Source organism: Balaenoptera acutorostrata, chromosome 1 (genome assembly GCF_949987535.1).
Source record: "Balaenoptera acutorostrata chromosome 1, mBalAcu1.1, whole genome shotgun sequence".
Taxonomy (NCBI): domain Eukaryota; kingdom Metazoa; phylum Chordata; class Mammalia; order Artiodactyla; family Balaenopteridae; genus Balaenoptera; species Balaenoptera acutorostrata.
In genome coordinates this window covers 23,473,160-23,492,609 of record NC_080064.1, presented here as the reverse complement: position 1 = coordinate 23,492,609, position 19,450 = coordinate 23,473,160, and the positions used below count along the sequence as shown (strand labels likewise).

General features: G+C 48.2%; 1 pseudogene; it reads right to left on the bottom strand.

Annotated features, from left to right (window-relative positions):
* LOC103000883 (cytochrome c-like) overlaps nt 1–19,450 on the bottom strand; it is an 82,056-nt pseudogene that overhangs the window by 51,205 nt on the left and 11,401 nt on the right.

Here is a 19,450-nt window from a genome sequence, read left to right as displayed (position 1 = left end):
TTGTGACATGGGAATAACAGTCTGCCTCAGAATGGAATGAGATGGTGCAGGCAGCGCCTGGCATGGAGGAAGCACTCAGTGAATGTGTGTTGTTGCTAAGGTTCTGCACTGGTTCTTCATCCTTCAAAGCTCAGCTCAGACATGCCCTCTAGCAGGGCTGCTATCTGCCTGCACAACTCTAGGGGGCGCCATTCACCACATTTGTGGTACATGTGTGAGTTGTACAGTGCACAGCCTGCACAACAGTACACTGTGGCCCTGGGTTCTGGGAAGATTTTCCTGACTGGTCCAACTTGGTCAGAGGCCCCTTCCTCCTCTGTTGTCCCCACCCCACCAGAGTGAGCTTCATGAGGAATGGGACCTGGTCCTGCCCACACCTGTGTCCCTAGGATCAGCTCAGGACCTGATCTGAAGTAGGGCAAACACCAGCAGCCATTCTTACAACTAGTAAATGGCTGAACAGGGGTTGACACCTAAGTTTAGGCACCAAAGCTCTTAACTGCAGTCCAGAGAGGTCAAGTAACTAAAGTAGTTACCTACTCTGTATTGACAATGCAAAGCCAGACACCATTAGGTGGACAATTAGACTTGCTCTAATTGTGACTTGCTCTGGCCAATGAGATGTGAGAGGCTACGGCGTCTGTCACTTCCAGAAGGGAGCTTTAAGTGCCAGGGCCCAGTTTGCACAGTGATCTCAGAAAGCCCACGTGGAGGTAAAGCCGCGTCAGCCCAGAGCGGCTGCGGGGAGCAGAGCCGGCCACCTGCCCTGGGCATGTCAGCACAGAGAGGGGGCCTCCTCTCAAGTTGGGGATGCTACGGCCACTGGTTACCACAGCATAGCCCGGGCCCCCCAGAGTGATGCCACCGCTGAAACCAGGTCACCTGAGAAGTCTGCCCCCAGCCTCCAGGCCCCCATGGATGCTGGTCTCTGTGGGAGGGGTCACTCCACACCACCCTACTCACAGGTCTGGAGGGTCCTGCCAGTATCTGGGAGGCCGGCTCCCCAGGGTCTGACTTACCCAGACCTGGGCCAGACACACACATCCCATAATGATGCGCAGATCACCCGAAAGCATCTGGGCTCCTTGCTCCTCTCTGTTAACTCGTCCCTTCAACAAAGAAGCCCCTGGACACTGAGTCTGTGCCAGGCATGTGCTGGGCGCTGTGAATATCCAGGGAGCAGGACCGATGCAGCCCCTGCCCTCCTGGAGCTCACAGACTAGTGCAGGTGACAGTAGGTACCAGTGAACACCCAAGAAAAGAATTAGAGTGCTGAGTGGGGCCAAGGGAACAATCAGGGGTGGGGAGAGGGCACAGGGGAGGGGAAGCAAGTCTGCAGCTGGGGTGGACCAATTGTAGTTAAGCTGAGACCCAAGGGTGAGAGGGACCAGCCAAGTGAAGGGAGGACAGGAAAAGGCATTCCAGGTGGAAGGAACTGCATGTGCAAAGGTCCTGAGGTAGGAAAGGCCTTGGGGAGAAACAGCAGAGCAGGGAGAGGGGAGGGAGATGCGGGGTGCACAGGGCCGGACCACATAGGCCTGCTGGCCACAGGGAGGAGTCTGTACTTGATCCTGGGGTCAAGGAGAAGCCACTGAAGGGGCTAGGAGAGGAGGGCCATGACCAATTCACATTCAGAACATTCTCTGGGCCCAGGGCTTAGCACAGGGCCTGGCACACATTAGTGCTCAGTGAATGCTTGCTTACAATGGTGACACATGAGGGAAGTAAGGAGATGCTCTTTAGGGCACTACTGACTCGCCCTGGTCAGTGTGCATGCTCCCTACACCCAGCAAGGGGTCCACTTGAGGACCGGGAGGAGCTGGGGCTTGTGGAGCAGCTGCCGCTGCCTGGAGCCCAGGCTTCTCACGTGTCAGCTCACGTGTCAGCTCATGTGTCAGCTCACGTGTCAGCTCATGTGTCTTCAGTAAGGACCCCACAAGGGGGTGCACAGACGTCCCCAGAGAGTTACTGATGTTGTTTTTACAACAAAATAGATCCAAAATGAAAACACTCTAACCCTAATTTGAAGACACGTGAAACAGGATTCTCATTAGAAAGGGCATCAAGAAATATTTCAATATGGAAATCAATGGACTCTCGTGAAAAGAATTACCAGCTGAATAATGAAGAAGGGCAAGTCAATAGAACTGAGAAAATATGGAGGAGAAAAGCCACAACTCTTTCCCTGATTATAGGGTCGGAAACACTGAATTGATAAAACAATGGCATTGAATTATGAGGAAACGTGCAACTTCTTAACAGAGGGGGCAGAAACCAGCTAATGTGATAATGAACCACTGAGGGAGCACCAGAGCCTATGGCCAGGTCTGAGCATTTTCTAGGCACATGAGTGGTTCCCGAAGTCCAACCTGAATCCCAAAGTGAGGCCTGGGGCTGGACCTCGACCTGGTCCCATCCTCTCTAAGCTGCATCTCCCCAATACCTTCTCTGGACCACAGGTTGTTCTGTCCTGCCCACCTCTCCACCCTCAGTGTGCAGTTCACCTCTTCCAGGAAGCCTCCTCTGATTACTCCAGACCCCAGTCACCCCAACTCTAACCTCAGCCCATCTTCCCCCTAAACATCAGGTGGTCACAGCAGAATGTGAGATTAACAGATTACAGAACACAAAGGCAAATAGTAGGTTCAAGTTCTCTCTCCTGTAGAAAGTAACCACGTCTGGCAGTCCAACAGCACTTTTCAGTTGGCAGAGCCCATCCACGCCCTTCGACTTAGTGGACCCTCAGAATCCCAAATTGGAGGGACTTCCCTGGTGGTGCAGTGGTTAAGAATCTGCCTGCCAATGCAGGGGACATGGGTTCAAGCCCTGGTCCAGGAAGATCCCACATGCTGTGGAGTAACTAAACCCGTGCACCACAACTACTGAGTCTGTGCTCTATAGCCCATGAGCCACAACTACTGAGCCCACGTGCCACAACTACTGAAGCCCATGTGCCTAGAGCCCGTGCTCCGCAACAAAGAGTAGCCCCTGCTCGCCGCAATTAGAGAAAGCCCACATGCAGCAGCGAAGACCCAACGCAGCCAAAAATAAAAAAAGATAAATAATTAATTAAAAAAAAAAAAAAGAATCCCAAATTGGAGCTAAGAGTGTGAGTCTGGGGCCAGAATCTCTGGGTTCAAATCCTGCCTCCACCACCTCCTAGTTACCCTGTGCAAGTTCTTTCCCCCATTTGACCTTCAGTTTCTTCACCTGTAAACTGGGGCTAACAATACTATCTCTTTGTAGGATTGTTATAAGGTCTATACATGTAAAGCATGTAGGACAGTGCCTGGCCTGTAAAATCTGTCCCTCATGTCTGAGATCTTTATCATCCTCCCCATTTTACAGATGAGCAAACTGAGGCTCAGAGAGGCTAAGGCACGTGTCCAGGACCACACAGATGACAGCTGTCAGAGCCAGCTCTTTAACTCAGATCCACAGTGTCTGGACCTGCATCCCACCTACCATGTGTCAAGGGCTGTGCTGCTCCCTTTACGCCTCATCTCGTCCCACAGTCGTCCTCAGAGCAAAGTCTCCTCATCTCCCATTTCACAGGTGAAGAAACTGAGGGCCAGGGTGCACATGGAACTGGCCAGAGGTCCCACAGCCAGTAAGGGAAGAATTCCCCAGAATTCAGACCCAGGGCTCCCTGTTCCCAAACCCGCAGTGAAGGCGGTTTCCTCCTCCCTTCCTTGTTCCCAGGCTGCAGGGCGACCGTCGGGCCCCAGCTGAGGGGAGGGGCTGCAGGGACAGGGGACCAGCTGGGGCCTGTAGGGAGGGCAGGCTGGGTAGCCACCCCCGGGGCTCCGGAGATCGCCCGAGTTCCGAACTTTGTCTGCCGAAAACTCTGCAGATTTCAATCCTTTGCAAAGCCAGAGGGCTTAAGGCAGAGCCAGTTCTCCGAGAGCCCGGAAGGGGAGGCAGCAGGTGAAGTTCATTTCTTGGGGTTTATGTTTCCTGTTCCTCTTCTGCAGAGATGCTCTAAGGGGCCAGCGATAAACCCTGTGAAGACGGATTTGTCATAAACTCATTATCTCTCCCTCCCTGGGGTCGGAGGTCACATCAATAACTTCCTGCCCACTCTCCCGTGCAGATCTGTGGCAAGGCTGCAAGCCTGTTTTAGGAGCTGTAAATCCATTCCCCTCTCCCCCTGGAAATCAATTGGAAACCCGTTTGCTAAATCAACCCTAAATGTAAACGCACACAAACTACAAGCCTATTCTGGGCTAGGCTGGGGCTCCCAAAAAACATGCCCAGAGGAGATGCCACCCTGGAGTCAGACCCAGGTTCTGTCCAGGGTCGGGGGGCACAGGGGGGACCGACCAGGCCAGGCCCAGTCAGGGACACAGAGAGCAGACGGCAGTGGGGAAACCTCAGCTGGGTGGGGCTCTGTGCTTAGCTCGTCCCCTCCTCCCACTCAGAGGCCCATTCCCTCCACAAGTCTCTCTGTCAAAGGGGAGAAGATCCGCTCAGAGAGGGCAGGGGTCTCACTGGCTTCCCCCGAGAGTCAGGCTAAGGATGGGGAATATGGCCTGGTCCCTCAGGCCCACCTCAGTCCCTGAGACGAGGCTTTCTCGCTGCCTTGAACATGGAGTCCCAAACCCAGGCTTTTCCTTAGGGTACGCTGGCTCTGAATTAAACCAAGAGATTCATCCCCATAAGCTGCTCTGGCTGTTTTCGGAGAAGAGAAAACTTTCACATGCAGGCAAAGAACTGACCGTCCTCTCTTCACAGAAACGGGGGCACTATTCCTGTGAGTACTGCTAGGGTTCGAGTCTCCTCTTGGGTTCTAGAACAGAAGGGAACAGGCCACGCGTGTTTGCTGAGTGAATTGACTGATTGATTTGGGTGGGTCAGATCCAGATAGATGGAATTTGGGGATAACCTTTGACCAGATTTCCACAACAGCAATATTCTCCACCACCCATGGGGATAATTTTAAAGCAAGATTGCAAGTTCTTTGATGTCTCCTCTCACAACACTTTGATCAACAATGAATGGTGGAAGCCATATGACGTCCAGGGCTAGATCCCAAAAGCTCCCATGTGAGAAGCCCAACCACCCACAAGGCTGCCATGCTGTGAGGAAGCCCAAGCCACAGGGGAAGGCTTTGGTCAACATTCTAAGCTGAGCCCAGCCTTCAAAGCCATCCGGACTCAACCATCAGACGCGTGAGTGAACGATTCTCTGGACGCTCTCAACACCCAGCTGTTCAGGTGACTCCCAGCCATTTGAATCTTTCCTGCTGAGGCCCAGACATTGTGGAATAGGGATCAGACCACCCCCACTGCACCTCATCCAATTCTTGACTCACAGACTCTGGTTGTTATTTCACATGACTAAATTCGGGTGGGAGCCGGGTGGAAATTATTATATAACAATGGATAACCAGACTACCAACCTAGGGTACAAAACAATATTCAAAGTGGTTTGACTCTGAGCCTCTATCTTAAAGTTCTCAGGAAGTTAGTGTTTTTATCCTGAGAAAGACCACCAATGCTGAGTGTTTTGGGTAGCCTTTGCTGTGTCACAAAACACCCCAAACCTCAGAAACGAAACAGCAGCAAGATATTGTTTCTTATAAACCAGTGGCTGGCTGGGTGATATCTCTGCCAGTTTCACCTGGACTTACCCCTGTGCTGCATTCCATCTGGCCTGGAAAGTCCAATCTGGCCTCCTTCACTCCCCTAGTAGTTGGATGTTGGCCAGAGGGCCTCAGCTCTCCACACGCCCACTCATCCTCCAGCAGACCAGGCGGGCTTCCTTACCTGACGGTCTCAGGGCAACATTCCAAGAGGGTAAAAACAGAGGTAGCTACGCCCTGAGGCCTACTCTCAGAAAGCATATAATATCTCTTCCGCTGAGTTCTAGGGTAAAAGCCAGCCACAAGCCTGTGTAGATTCAAGGGGTGGGAAAGGAGACTCCATCTCTTGATGGAACAAATGGCAAAGTCATGCTGCAAAAGTGCATGCACAATATCTGTGGAACCTAGAAAAATGGTACAGATGAACCGGTTTGCAGGGCAGAAATAGAGACACAGATGCAGAGAACAAACATATAGACACCAAGGGGGGAAAGTGGTGGGGAGGGGGTGGTGGTGTGATGAATTGGGAGATGGGGATTGACATGTATACACTAATATGTATAAAATGGTTGACTAATAAGAACCTGCTGTATTAAAAAATAAATAAAATTCAAAAATTCAAAAAAAAGAAAAAGCTATTGAAAACAGAAAAAAAAAAGTGCATGCACAGGGAGATGGAGGAACTGTGGCCCTATTTTACAACCTACGCCACTGGGGAAGCTCTAGGTGGGCCAGCGGGAGAAGACTGTGTGTTCTGTGTGAAGAGAGAGGCTCAAGGGTAAACCTAAGGCTCCCAGGGGGCTTACTCAGTCCCACAAGGCAAGCCCAGCTCAACACTGCATCCCTAAGAGGAAACAGGTACATGTTCTTTCTACATGGCCCACGTGTCGTCTGGCCGGTCCTGCCCCCAGTGTCAGGGAGCAGGGGCCGGACACTCCCCTCCCTGGTGTCATGTCTACATTTGCTTTCTATTCCCAGCCCCACGGTCTCCTGCCGTGGGTGGGTTTTGTACACACACAGAGACAGCCCTGCTGAGCACCTGGGGAGGTGTGGGTGGCAGTGGGGTCTGGAGGGGCTTTGGCTGCGAGGCAGAGGGTGCTGAATGGGTCTGCATAATAGAGACAGTGGAGATCCATTCCCAGAGGCAACCCAGGAGGAAGGAAGGGGGCGAGTTAAAAGCAGAAAGAAAAGCTGGGAGATGGCGGGAGGTTAGGGCAGGTTGAGAAAGGGGGTGCCTATGCCCCACTGGAAGCTGCCCGTGGCGGGGGGAGAGATCCTCCCTCCCAGCCCCCACCCCAGGTATCTCCCACCAACAGCACGTGGAATAGGGATCCAAATCAGTCTTGCCTAAATCTTGAAGATCTGTGAGCCTGGGGACCAGGATCGGCCTGGCTTGGTTCAGATACCAAATTTAGACTAAATCATAGTGGCCAGGGGAGGGGACAGGCCAAGTATGACCAAGGGCACCCCTACTATCACCATTTGGAAAGGGATGGGGGGCAGATGGCTTGAGGAGGGAGGAGAACTCTCTCAATCCTCAGGAGGAAACAGATGAGGAAACTGTGGCTCAGAGCAGAGGAACTTCCCAAGGTCATCCAGTGATAAAGCAGCCGAGCTGGGACCTGAACTCCAGAGCCTCTGCTCTAACCACTGGGCGGCAGAGCCTCAGGCTGCAGACTTAGGAGACCCCACAAAGGCTGGAGGGACTGCGGAGCCCCAGGGACAAGACAAAAAGGCCCTGAGTCCCAGGACACCAGGGAAGGCAGGTGCTCTGCCCTTGGTGCCCTCAGCCCCTGTCGGAGGGCTCGGCTGTGTGAGCGCGTCCAGGGTGTGGTGGCTGAAATGGGGGTGCATCTCGAAGCTTCCAGTTCTCACAACCAAAGCCGATGCCAGTAAATTACTCCAAATAATGAGGCTGTTTGCTCAGGAAATCGAGAAGGCAGTACACAGTTGTCAAAGTAAACACAAATGGTGGACACACCAGGCTTCTCCACAACAGCCTCCCCGCCGGCTGAGACAAAGCCACCAGGTTGTTTGTCTGTTGAGCTGAGCATCTGAGAGTCAGGGAATCAAAGAAAATCCAGAAGGGATAGAGTAGGGGTCGGGTGCCTTGAGAAACACTGAATAGAAAACCCTTGATTTACAGATAGGGAAACTGAGGCCTAGAGAGGCGGAGAGACCTGCCCAAGGACAGCAGACTAGAAGGCCGAGGTAGGCCAGGAATGTTCCCAGCACATTTGGCTAAGTGCAGGGTCAAGGTCATGGGGATAGGATGGAATCTGACAGATGATGAATAAGGAAACTGAGGCTCAGAGAGGGTAGGTACTTGCCCAAGGACTCATAGTTAGTGGTGGAACTAGGAGTAGGACTCCAGTCTGTTTGGCATCTTTTAATTGCGCTCTGCTGCCTGCATCTCTTCAGCCTCTGCATCAGGACTTAAACGGGAGGGGTTGGGAGAGGTCAGGAAGAGCAGATTTCCAGAGGCAATGGATGGCATTCCAAGCAGAGGGAAAAGCACAAGCAAAGGCACGGATGTGAGACCCTGTTTGGTGTACGTACCAGTTAGTCCTCTGGGTGGCAAGTAAAAGTCCCACTCACCCTGCCTTGAGCAGTTAAGGGAGTAGACAAGCTCACATAACTGAGAGGGCCCAAGAAGGTCAGAGGTAAGACTGAATATCTCCCATTTGTCCAACCAGATCCACCCCACCCCGCTCTGTACCCCAGAAGGATGACCTGTGTGGACTGCTGTTCCTCTGACTTCTCAACCAGTGGGGAGCACCAAAGGAAGGCTGGAGGCAGGGAGACCAAGATGTTCATTGCTTCTCTCCCTACATAGGGCCACCAGGGGCAGTGAACACACACAGCTTCTATGGGCAGCCCTCCCCAAACAGCCCTCTGCCTCCAGGTTCTGATAACTGCTCACTCCCCCTCACCCTTTTCAGGCCCAAGGGTAATAATGGCCCCTCTGTTACTCACCCTGGCATGCTGAACTATCCCTTGTGGTGTCCCTCCACACCGCCTTCACTCTTGTAAATTGTTCGCTTATTAAACTTCCCTCAAATTGCTCAATTTTGTTTCCTACTGAGGCCCAGACTCATAACATTGACTTCAGGTATGGCTTGACCCAGCAGCTCAAATGATGTCAACAGAGACCCAGGCTCCGTCCATCTCCCTGCTCTGCCTTTTGTGATACCAGTTTCATCCTCAGGCTACCCATGGTAGCCCCCTTCCCCCTTACCTTCCTATCCCATCCCCTCCCCTCACACTCTCATCTCCAATGACCCACATTCTCCAAGTCTCACCTCCCCACATCAGACCATTCGGGGGAAGAGAGAGTCCCTTTGGGTAGCTAAATGGGAAAACCTATTTGTTTCCCTGAAACTGGAACAAACTTCTCTACATCTCATTGGTTCTGATTTGATTATGTTCCCAGGCAAGCCAGTAACTGTGGCCAATGGCTAACTGCCTCAAGCCAATCAGGGCCCACCCTGAAGCTGAGCAGGCCAATCCCACCTAAACCACATGACTGAGGATAGATAAGGTGTCAGATCCATAGAGGGGGATCCAGGAGAGCCTGGAGATACTGGGGTGGGGGAAAGGCAGTCAGGAGGCAATGATCTAGGTGAGTGCTGATAGGGTCTGGCCTGCCACAGGGCTGGCAGCAGCGAGAAGGAAAAGGGTTCAGGGAGAGATGTGTAGACATCCATTCCTGCATCTCAAGGGCCCAGGTGAAGAACTGAATTCCAGAGGAGGCATCTGGCCCATGTGGCTCAAGACCTGCTTCCCAGGCCTACCCAGACCGTGCTGATGGACAAACAGCAGCCGTAGGAAGTACGAACACAGAGCCAGGGCCCAGCAGCCACCCACACCTGCAAGTCATGGGGACCAGGCCACAGATGGAGCAAAATTAAGCACCAGATGGGCCTCAGACAGGGTAGGGTCCTCTAGTGGGGAAAGACTGACAGCCACACAGGACAGGGGAAAGGCCTGGACTCTGGAATCTCATGGACCTTGGCCCTGCCCCTCATTTGCTGTGTAACTTTAGTCAAGTTACTGATCTCTCTGGGTCTTGGGTTTCTTATCCATACAAAGATGGCTTAGACTTGATTAGAGGGACCAGCTGCCCAAGTCAGATTGTGGAAGCAACGCAGGCCGTAGCTTGAAGATCAATCCGTGGGTCAGGAAAGGAGAAGTTCCTCTCGGTAGCCCACCACCCCACCACCCCCTGATCTACCAGAGAGGAAACGCAGCACCTAATTGGACTGTTGAGGTGCTGGAGACAACATGGGCCTCGTTAGGTCTCTTGTTGAGCCTTATGTGTAACTTGACCAGAAAACCTGTCAGAAGTATCTGGGGACCCGAAGAGAGCAGGTGGTACTAGAGGCAGCATGACAGAGTGTCTCAGAAGCCCTACGCTGGGGACTTGCAAACCCAAGGACGCTTGTTAACTCAGGTCTGGCTGCTGATTGGAGCCCCTGGTGACGGGGAGGTAGTCCCCGCCTGCAGGTGCTCCTTGGGGATGCACATGCCCTGCCTCCCTAGCCAGCTACCTGGCTGCCCTCCATCTGAGAAACAGCTTCTGGCCCGCTAGGGGGCACTGTGGAGACTAAACCCCCGATGCAGGACCTCCAGGGAAGACTGCACCCCAATATTCCCATCTTGGGTTCGGTCCACTCAGGGGCTGACCCCAGCGCTGGAAAGACACAGCAAGACTGGCTAATTAAATGGAAATGGAATATTCAAGAGGGAGCCAGTCTGGCCCTACAGGTGTGTCCCCTAAGCTGAATTGGGTATAACCACAACTTTAGGGGCCATTGTACTTCTCAGTCGCCCACAGGAGCAGCTTTTGGCTACTTGAAGATACCAGTTTTGGTTCCAGGAAGTCCCTTGGGGTGCTTGGGCTTGGTTTACTGACAGCTCAGCCAGCTGAGGATGATGGTGTCCACTGAGAAGCTGTCCAGCTCTAGCAACTCTGGAAGCCCTAACTGAGAGCCATTCCCCTTTTCTTAGACAACACTCCTAAGGACAAGACATTATATTTTATATATACATTATATACATTATATTTTATATATACATTATATTTTCACCAACTCTTGGTCTGTGGCTAATGGCCTAGGTATCTGGTCAAGCACACAGGTGATGGTTGGCTGATATATTAAAGACACCCTTCTGTGGAGCCGTGAGCTCTGCAAAGTCATTGCCGCAGCCCAATGAGACATTTATAAACCCGTGTGGATGCCATACTCACATGACAGTGGATGGAGCAATGAGGCCAATCAGGCCTGACAGCCCAGGCAGCCAGCATCACTGCTGGGATCCTTCACTGGATTGGGCACAGCAGCCCTGCCACCAAAACCTAATGGCTCCAAACATGGGTCTCCATCTGCAGGACAGGAGGGACTGTGGTACCTGTCAGCAGTCACCACTCTAGCTGCTCACTCTTTGCAGGAAGGGGACTGGCTTGTTTAGTGCCTGTTACAGTGTTTGCTTCATGCTCGAAAAGTGCTGGAGCCTTAGCCCTGGGTTTCTCCCCTTCACCACAACCCACTACATTGTAACATCCACGTGGGTCTACCACTCTGCCCTGTGGGACTTAGGGCAGGGAAATCAGTGCAACTTTGCTAATGGTCCTACTGTTTGCTCTGTGGAGTAAAAGATGGTCTTGCTCTGGTCTAAGTCTCAAGTCTACTCTGGCACCTGTGGAGTGGTGGCAGGGTTACTCCTTGCCATCCTCTGTGAGGTTGGGAGTCTTCCCTGACAGGCCCCCAGGGCTGGGGAACAGACAGGGGGAGCTCTCAAAACAGAAGAAGAGCTGCAGGAATTGAAGTCTTGGTACCTCCAAGGATTCTTTCTCCACCATCTTTCATCTCTCTTGTCTCTGCTTCATTCAGCAAAGTGGTCTCACCTGCTCTCATCAGACCCATGAGGACAAGAAATGTGGCCCCAAGCAGCTGTTTTCAGTTCCAGGATCCCCAAAACAAGAGTTTCTCCCACTAGCTCCAGCAGAAAGTCTCAGGGAAGGCTCTGATTGGCCCATCTCTGAGCCAGTCAATGGGGCCCAGAACACAATACTCTGATTGGCCAAGCCTGGGTCACACATCCAACCCTGGGCCGGGTGAAGTACAGTTAAGGAATTAAGGATTCTCAGAATCACACGGGTTGATGGAAGTTCTCACAGAGTGAAACAGGTGTTATCGCCAGAAAGGGGTGGGGGGGCGCTGTAAAAAGTTAAACATTCTACTCACCCCTCACACACTTGCACTCTCAGAGTCTGTTCCATCTGGTTAATTCCTCCTCAGCCTTTAAGACTCAGCCCTGCCTTCCCCTCTGCTAGGAACCTCCCTGGCTACCTTCAGACTCTCTCAGAAGCCCCTCTTCTGTGTCCCTGCAGCTATCACAGCCCCGCCAGCTGGTGCAAATGCATCTTCCCCACTGGCCAAGACTCCTGGAGGGCAGGGCCCTGCATAGTCACCCTGGCATGGCAGAGGTTTCAGAGGCAGCTGTTGGTGGAACAATTTGTTGAACTCCTCCTGACCTTCCCTAGGACTCACTAGTAGAGTAGACTGAAATCCTTCAAATAACTGCTCAGGCTGGGTCAGTCAATCCAAAGCTCAATCAGTACCAGGAAGGAGAGGGAGGCAGAGTGCATAGGGCTGGCCCTGCAGGTGACCCACAGGGCTGTTCTGATCACTCTGCCCAAATGGCTACATGGCCAAGAGTTCTGTGTCATCAGGAGCTGGCCAAGAACTTGGCTGCATACAGCAAACTACTGGGCAAAGAAGAGATCCCTCCTCTCTTGCCTAGTGCTGGCTGCTTTTGCACAAACAGCCACCCAGGACCTGCAATGCACATCTTCCTCAGCCTCCTGGGAACTCAGACAAGAGCTAGCCTGGCAAACCCTTCAACCCAGCAATTCTACATCTAGGTATCAATACCAGAGACAAACTTCCACATGCACACAGTAAGGCATGAACAAGGAGGTTTGTTGCAGTCATTTTTATAGAAAGAAACATAGAAACAACCTAAATATCCATAAGGGAATGATTTAGGAAGGAAGAGAGGGAGGGAGGACATCCAAGCAATTGAACATGACCCACGCCTTGTGAAAGAGGAGGTAGCTCAGTATGTACTGACATGGAAAATGTCATTTATTTTAAATGCCAAAAAGCCAGATAACAAAGCTATACATACAGTATGCTACCTTTAATGCTTTTAAAAACGCACAGAGCAAACATGCATAGCTCAGCATACATTTTTATGTACAGAGATGCATATTCAAAGGGTCTGTAAGGATTGCATACCACACTGATAACAGTATCTATGGGGAAGAGATTGAAAAAACTGGAGGTGATTATAGAGGAGGATAGAACAGAGGCACTTTTCCTTTATCTGAGGTCTTGAATACAAAACAATGAGAATGTCTGTGCACAGCACTTGTGTAATTAAAAATAATTTTAAGTGAATAGGGGAAATGGCAGGATAAGCTTATTGCAACATTGTTGTAATAGCAGATATCAAACAACCTAAATACTCATTTATAGGGAACTAACTGAATAAATGCTGGTGCCTATGGCAACAGAACACCAGGCAGCTGGGAAAGAATGGAGCAGGTCCATGTGGGGAGATGTTCGCAAATGGAAAAGCAACTTGAAAACCGTGTGTATTGTGATGATCCCATCTTTGTTAAAGAAAGAAAACTTAGAATATACATAAAAATGCATGCCATATTATAAAGAGTGGAGCTCTGGAATTGTACAGACCTGGGTTGAAATCTCTGCAGAGTTACTAACAGAGTGGCTTGGGTGACTCACTCCACATCTCTGAACCTCAGCTTGGCCAGCTTGTTCATGGAGGATTGATTGAGATAATGTATCCAAAACGGTTGTCACAGCAAAGACAGGAGAGCAAATATATGATTTTTGTGGTTGTTGTCATTTGCAGTGTTTCATCTAGAAAGTGGATTTGGGGTGGAGGGAATATGGTGCTTTTATTCCTTTAAAAAGAATTTTATTGGTGTATAATTGAAATGCAATAAACCGAACGTATTTAAAGTGTAAAACTGGCATGAAACCATCACCATAATCAAGATAATGAACATATCCATCACCTCCAATAGTTTCTTCATGCCCCTTTGTAATCCACCCTTCGTGGTCCCCAGCCCCAAGCAAGCACTGATTTGCTTTCTGACCCTATAGATTAGTTTTCATTTCCTAGAATTTAATGTAAATGAATTCACACAATATGTGAGCTTTTTTATCTACTCCTCCCACTCAGCATAATTATGTGGTGATTTAGCCATGTTGATAAATGTATCAAGAGTTCATTCCGTTTTACTGCTGAGTAGTATTACATTGTCAGATTTCTATAAATCTTTTGTTAGATTCATCCCTAAGTATTTCATATTTTTATGCCATTGTAAATAGGAGATATGAATTTAAGTTTCTGATTGTTCATTGCTATTGAAATGATTTTTTTTAATTTGTGAATGTGGTGAATTACATTTATATACATATAACCCTATGTCTACTACATATATTATTATTATTATTATTACTATATATATTATAGTAGACATAGGGTTGTTCAAGTTATCTATTTCTTCTTGACAGAGTTTTGGTATTCTGCGTCTTTAAAGGAATTGGCTCATTCCATCTAACAAATTTATGTGCATAGTTATTCACAGTATTTCCTTATTATACTTATAATGTCTATAGGCTCAATACTCCTGATATTGATGATTTGCATTCTCTCTCTCCTTCTCTGGCTTAACTAGAAATTTACCAATTTTATTTATCTTTTCCAAGAACTAGCTTTTGGTTTCATTAATCCTCTCAATTACCTGTTTTCTATTTCATTGATTTATCCTTCAATTTTTATTATTTTCTTCCTTCTGCTTGCTTTAGATTTAACTTATTCTTCTTTCTCTAATTTCTTAAGGTTATTTTTAAAACGTTCTTCTTTTCTAATATATGTATTCAGTGCTATAAATTTCCCTCCTAAGCATTGCTTTAGCTGCATCCCACAAATTTTGATATGATGTATTTTCATTCTCATTTAGTTCAAAATAAATTTTAATTTTCCTTAAGACTTCTGCCCCTTTGATCCATGGGTTATTTAGAAGTATGTTGCTTAATTTCCAAATATTTGGAGATTTTCTAAAAATCTTTCTGTTATTGATTTCTACTTTAATTCCATTTTAGCCAGAGAACATACTTTGTATAATTTATATTCTTTTGAATTACTTAAGGTTTGTTTTTTGGCCCTAGACACAGTCTATCTTGGTGAATGTTGCACCATAATTGAGAAGAACATGTTTTCTGCCCTTGTTGGGTGGAATATTCTATAAATGTCAATTCGTTAAGTTAGTCAAGAGCATTGTTCAAATCTTCTATATGTTTACTGGTCTGTGTCAATTGTGGATCAGTTTCACTGGACTTTTTCTCCTCCTTATGGGACCTATTTTCCTGCTTGCTTACAAGCCATGTAATTTTTGATTGGGTGCCAGACATTGTGAGTTGTGTCTTCTTGGGTGTTGGACATTTTTGTATTCTTATACATAATTTTGTGCTTTGTTCTGGGATGCAGCTAAGTTACTTTGAAACAGTTTGATCCTTTCAGACGTTGCTCAGCCTTTGTTAGACAGTCCCAGGGGAGTGTTCAATCCGGGGATAGCTATTCCCCTACTCAGTGTCATATCAGTCATAAGGTTTCCCAATTTGGCTGGCGGGAGCAGATGCTATTCCTAGCCCTGTGTGAGTATGTGGCACTGTTATCTGGGTGATCTTTTCCCCCAAGCCCCAGGCAGATTCCTCACATTTTTGTCCTGATTAGAACTTAGTTGAAAACTCAAGAGACCCCTTTGCAGATCTCTAAAGATCTCTGTGTATCAATATCTCTTTCTTTTCCAGTACTCTGTCTTGTGAACCCTCGCCACGTTAGTCTCCCCAAACCCTCGGCTCCATCTCCTCACATCAGGGAATCCACTGTGCTCTGTCTGGGTTCCCCTGCCCTGCACTACATCCAGCTGAAAACTCTCTCAAGGGAGTAAGCTAGTGCTATCATAGGGCTCACCTTGGTTGTTTCCTGCCTCTCAGAGATTACTATTCTTCCTTTCCTGACATCTAGCATCTTGCAAATGACTGTTTTATATATTTTGCCCATTTTTTGGTTCTTCTAGGTGGCAGGAAAAAAATCCAATCCCTGTTATTCCATCTCGACCAGAAGCAAAGTCCCTCTCTTTTACTTTTACACTGTGTGAATGTTTACAGTATGCGTGTATTATCTTCTAAATTAAAGAAAAAAATACTAATTAATATTAAGATGAGGTGAGGGATTAACCCCAACCCGGCAGTTGCCTGTGATATGTCCCTTCTGCTGGGCTTTATATCCTTGAATCACCCTGAAATGGGGATCCTGGGGCCAGCGTGCCCGCCATTGCTGGCTCCAGCTTCTAGCAAATGTGCCTGCTCATCTCCACTCTCATCTCAAGAAAATTGCTTTCAGTTCTACAAAAGTGATTGTGGGAAAGTGCACATGAAATGAGCCAGGTCCTTAAAGCATAGTGAGACAGGCTAAGATCGTCCCTCCCTGGAAGAGCTGGGATGTGGGTGACAAGTGTTCTCATACTGCTCACACATGCTCTGTGATTTAACATAGGTTTGAAATTTCTCCAGCTCCCTGTAGCCAGGGCTCCAACCACATGAAATTGTGCAGATAAAAACTTAAGCAAAGGGCACTGAGACCTTGGCTCCCTGATATTTTGCCGCTGGCTCTGCCAGAGCCCAGCTAACACATTAAACTGCTGGAGTCAATAATAAGATGCTGCAGGTACTGAAATAAAGGGGAGAAGAGGGAGAAAGATTGGGAGCAGTGCAAAATGGATTCTCCTTTGAGAGTCACGTGGTTCTGTTGCTGTTGCTTTTGGCATGAAGTGGCATCAGGTTAAGTCCTGCGAGGCTCCATCCAGTTGTGGAGAAGGGACTCCAGGCAACTGGCAGCATGGACAGGGCACTGGCTCCACAGAAACGCTCTGTGGGTCTTTGACCTGCAGGGCACAGGTCACTTCTGTAAAGGAGGAAACGTCAGTTAGCTCAGCTGTGTGGTGAAAGCTAAGGAGCTCCAGGCCCATGCATTGAGCACCTACTGTGTGCCCGGCCAGTGCAGCCCCCAAGGATGCAGCAGTGACAAGACAGGCAAGTCCTCTGCCCATGGACACCATCAGGATAAACAACAACTACTACTAAAATAATAATAACATCATCGTTCCTTGGTTGCCTACTACGTGCCCAGCTCCACATGCATTGTTTTTTTCATTTAACCCTCAAAACACCCTCTGAAGTAGAATTTTACAGAAAAGAAAGCTGAAGTTCAGAGCAGTTGAGACATACCCACTATGACACACTTTGTCAAAGGAGCTTCCAGGTTTGAACCCAGATCTCCTCTGTCCCCAGAGCCCACGCCCAACCACTGCAGAGGCGGCATCTCTCATTCTCTAGAACTTCTCTGGGGGCCTGGGGACCTGAGTGCCAGTCCCGGTTAGGTGCTGTGTGGCACTGGGTGAGCCGTGAAACCTTGTATGATTGGCCAAGTCACCCCTGCCCTGGGAACACACTGGGTGATTTCAGCCCCCACATCACGCACCTTTCCTCTGATTCCTGAGCTAATAGGTCTGGCATGGAGGCCTGGAGTCTCTTGGGCAGGTCCAAGGAGGGCCATAGGTGAGGGAGGGCCTGACAGGGGGCAGCAGTGATGCTAGAGGGGTTCCCCTGGGCTGACACTAACAGGCACTGACCTCTGACCTGAGAGACTAAACTCTGAGCGGGTGAGGTAAGGGTGAGGGAGGAAACTGAGGGAACGAGTTCCCAGGTTGGGGCTTTAGGCCTCAGTGTCCTCATCTGTAAAATGGGGATAATAAGTTCAAACTGGGGAGGGATATGATAATGTGGGAAGAAACACGGAGCACCAGGCAACAAGAGAATAACAGCTAATCACATACAAAGCCACCCCCATTTCCTCTGTATTATCAGCTGATTTTTCAGCAGAAATTTTACAGGCCAGAAGGGAGTGACAGGATGAAGTGCTGAAAGGAAAAAACTTACAACCTGGAATAGTCTACCTGGCGAGGTTATTATTCAGAATTGAAGGAGAAAATTTCCCAGACAAGCAAAAGGTAAAGGAGTTCATCATTAATAAACATATGCAAGAAATGTTAAAGGGTTTTCTTTAAGTGGAAAAGAAAAGGTCACAGCTAGAAACAAGAAAATATATTAAAAGAACACAAAGCCCCATCCTCTGCATGAAGCAGATGCTTGGAAAATGTTAGGCTCTCTTTGCTGTGCTCACAGCTCCTCCCTGCAAAGATAAAGCCAAAGCCACTTGGAACCATTTGGAATTTTTTTATGCAAGGGATAGAAAACCTAATCTGAGCTTACTTAAGAAAAAAAGGAATTTATTGGACGCAGTAACTGAAAAATGCACAGGGAGTTCTAGTTTCAAACTTGGCTTCATCCAGGGGGTCCACATTATCTCCCCAGGACCCGGTTTCCCTCTCTTCCATCCCACACTTCCAGTTCCTCTGGTCTGGCTGCATCCTAAGACACACCCTCCGCTGACGGAGACAAGGTGGCTGCAGCAACAACACATCTGTCCTGGGAGTCAAAAGAGCTTCTCCCTGGTAGACTCAGCTCAAGTCCTAGGGGTCGCATTGATTTCCTCCCGCATCTTTACGATTTCCTTTCTTCAGCCTCCTTTGAGTTTACTTTGTTATTCTTTTTCGAGTTTCTTAAGGTACGAGCTTCAGTCACTGATTTTAGATCTTTCTGCTTTTGCATAGGTTTTTATTGCTATACATTTTCCTCTATGTACTGCTTTAGGGGCCTCCCACAAATTTTAATATGATGTGCTTTCATCTACATTCAGTGCAAAATACTTTCTAATTTCACTTTGATTTTTTTCATTGACCCATGTTGTTATTTGGAAATGTGCAAACTCATAGACACAGAGGACAGATTGGTGGTTACCAGAGCCCAGGGATGGAGGTGGGGGAGTGAAACACGTGAAGGGGGTCAAAAGGTACAAACTTCCAGTTATAAAATAAATAATTCATGGGGATGTAATGTACAGCATGGTGAATACAGTTAATAATACTGTATTGCGGGCCTTCCCCGGCAGTCCAGCAGTTAGGACTTTGCCTTCCAATGCAGGGGGTGCAGGTTCAATCCCTGGTTGGGGAGCTAAGATCCCACATGCCTCACAGCCAAAAAACCAAAACATAAAGCAGAAGCAATATTACAACAAATTCAATAAAAACTTTAAAAATGGTCCACACCAAAAAAAAAATCTTAAATACTGTGTTGCATATTGAAAGTTGTTAAGAAAGTAGATCTTAAGAGTTCTCATCACAGGAAAAAAATTCTGTAACTATGATGATGACAGAAGTTAACTAGACTTATTGTGGTGATCATTTTGTAATATATACAACTATCAAATCATTATGCTGTACACCTAAAACTAATACAATGTTGTATGTCAATCACACATCAACTTTTTAAAAAGAAATATGTTTTTAGTGTCCAAATATTTGGTGGGTTTTCCAGGGAACTTTCTGATTTTAGTTTCTAATTTAGTTCCATTGTGGTCAGAACATACTTTGCATAACTTAAATCTTTTTAAATTCATTGAGACTGTTTTATGGCCCAGAATAAGATATGTTTTGGTAAATATTCAATGTGCACTTGAAAATAATGTATATTCTACTGTTGTTGGATAGAGTGATTTACAAATATCAATTAGGTAAAACTAGGTAATAGCATCATTCAAGTCTTTTATAGCTTTACAAAATTTCTACTTGTTTTATCAATTATT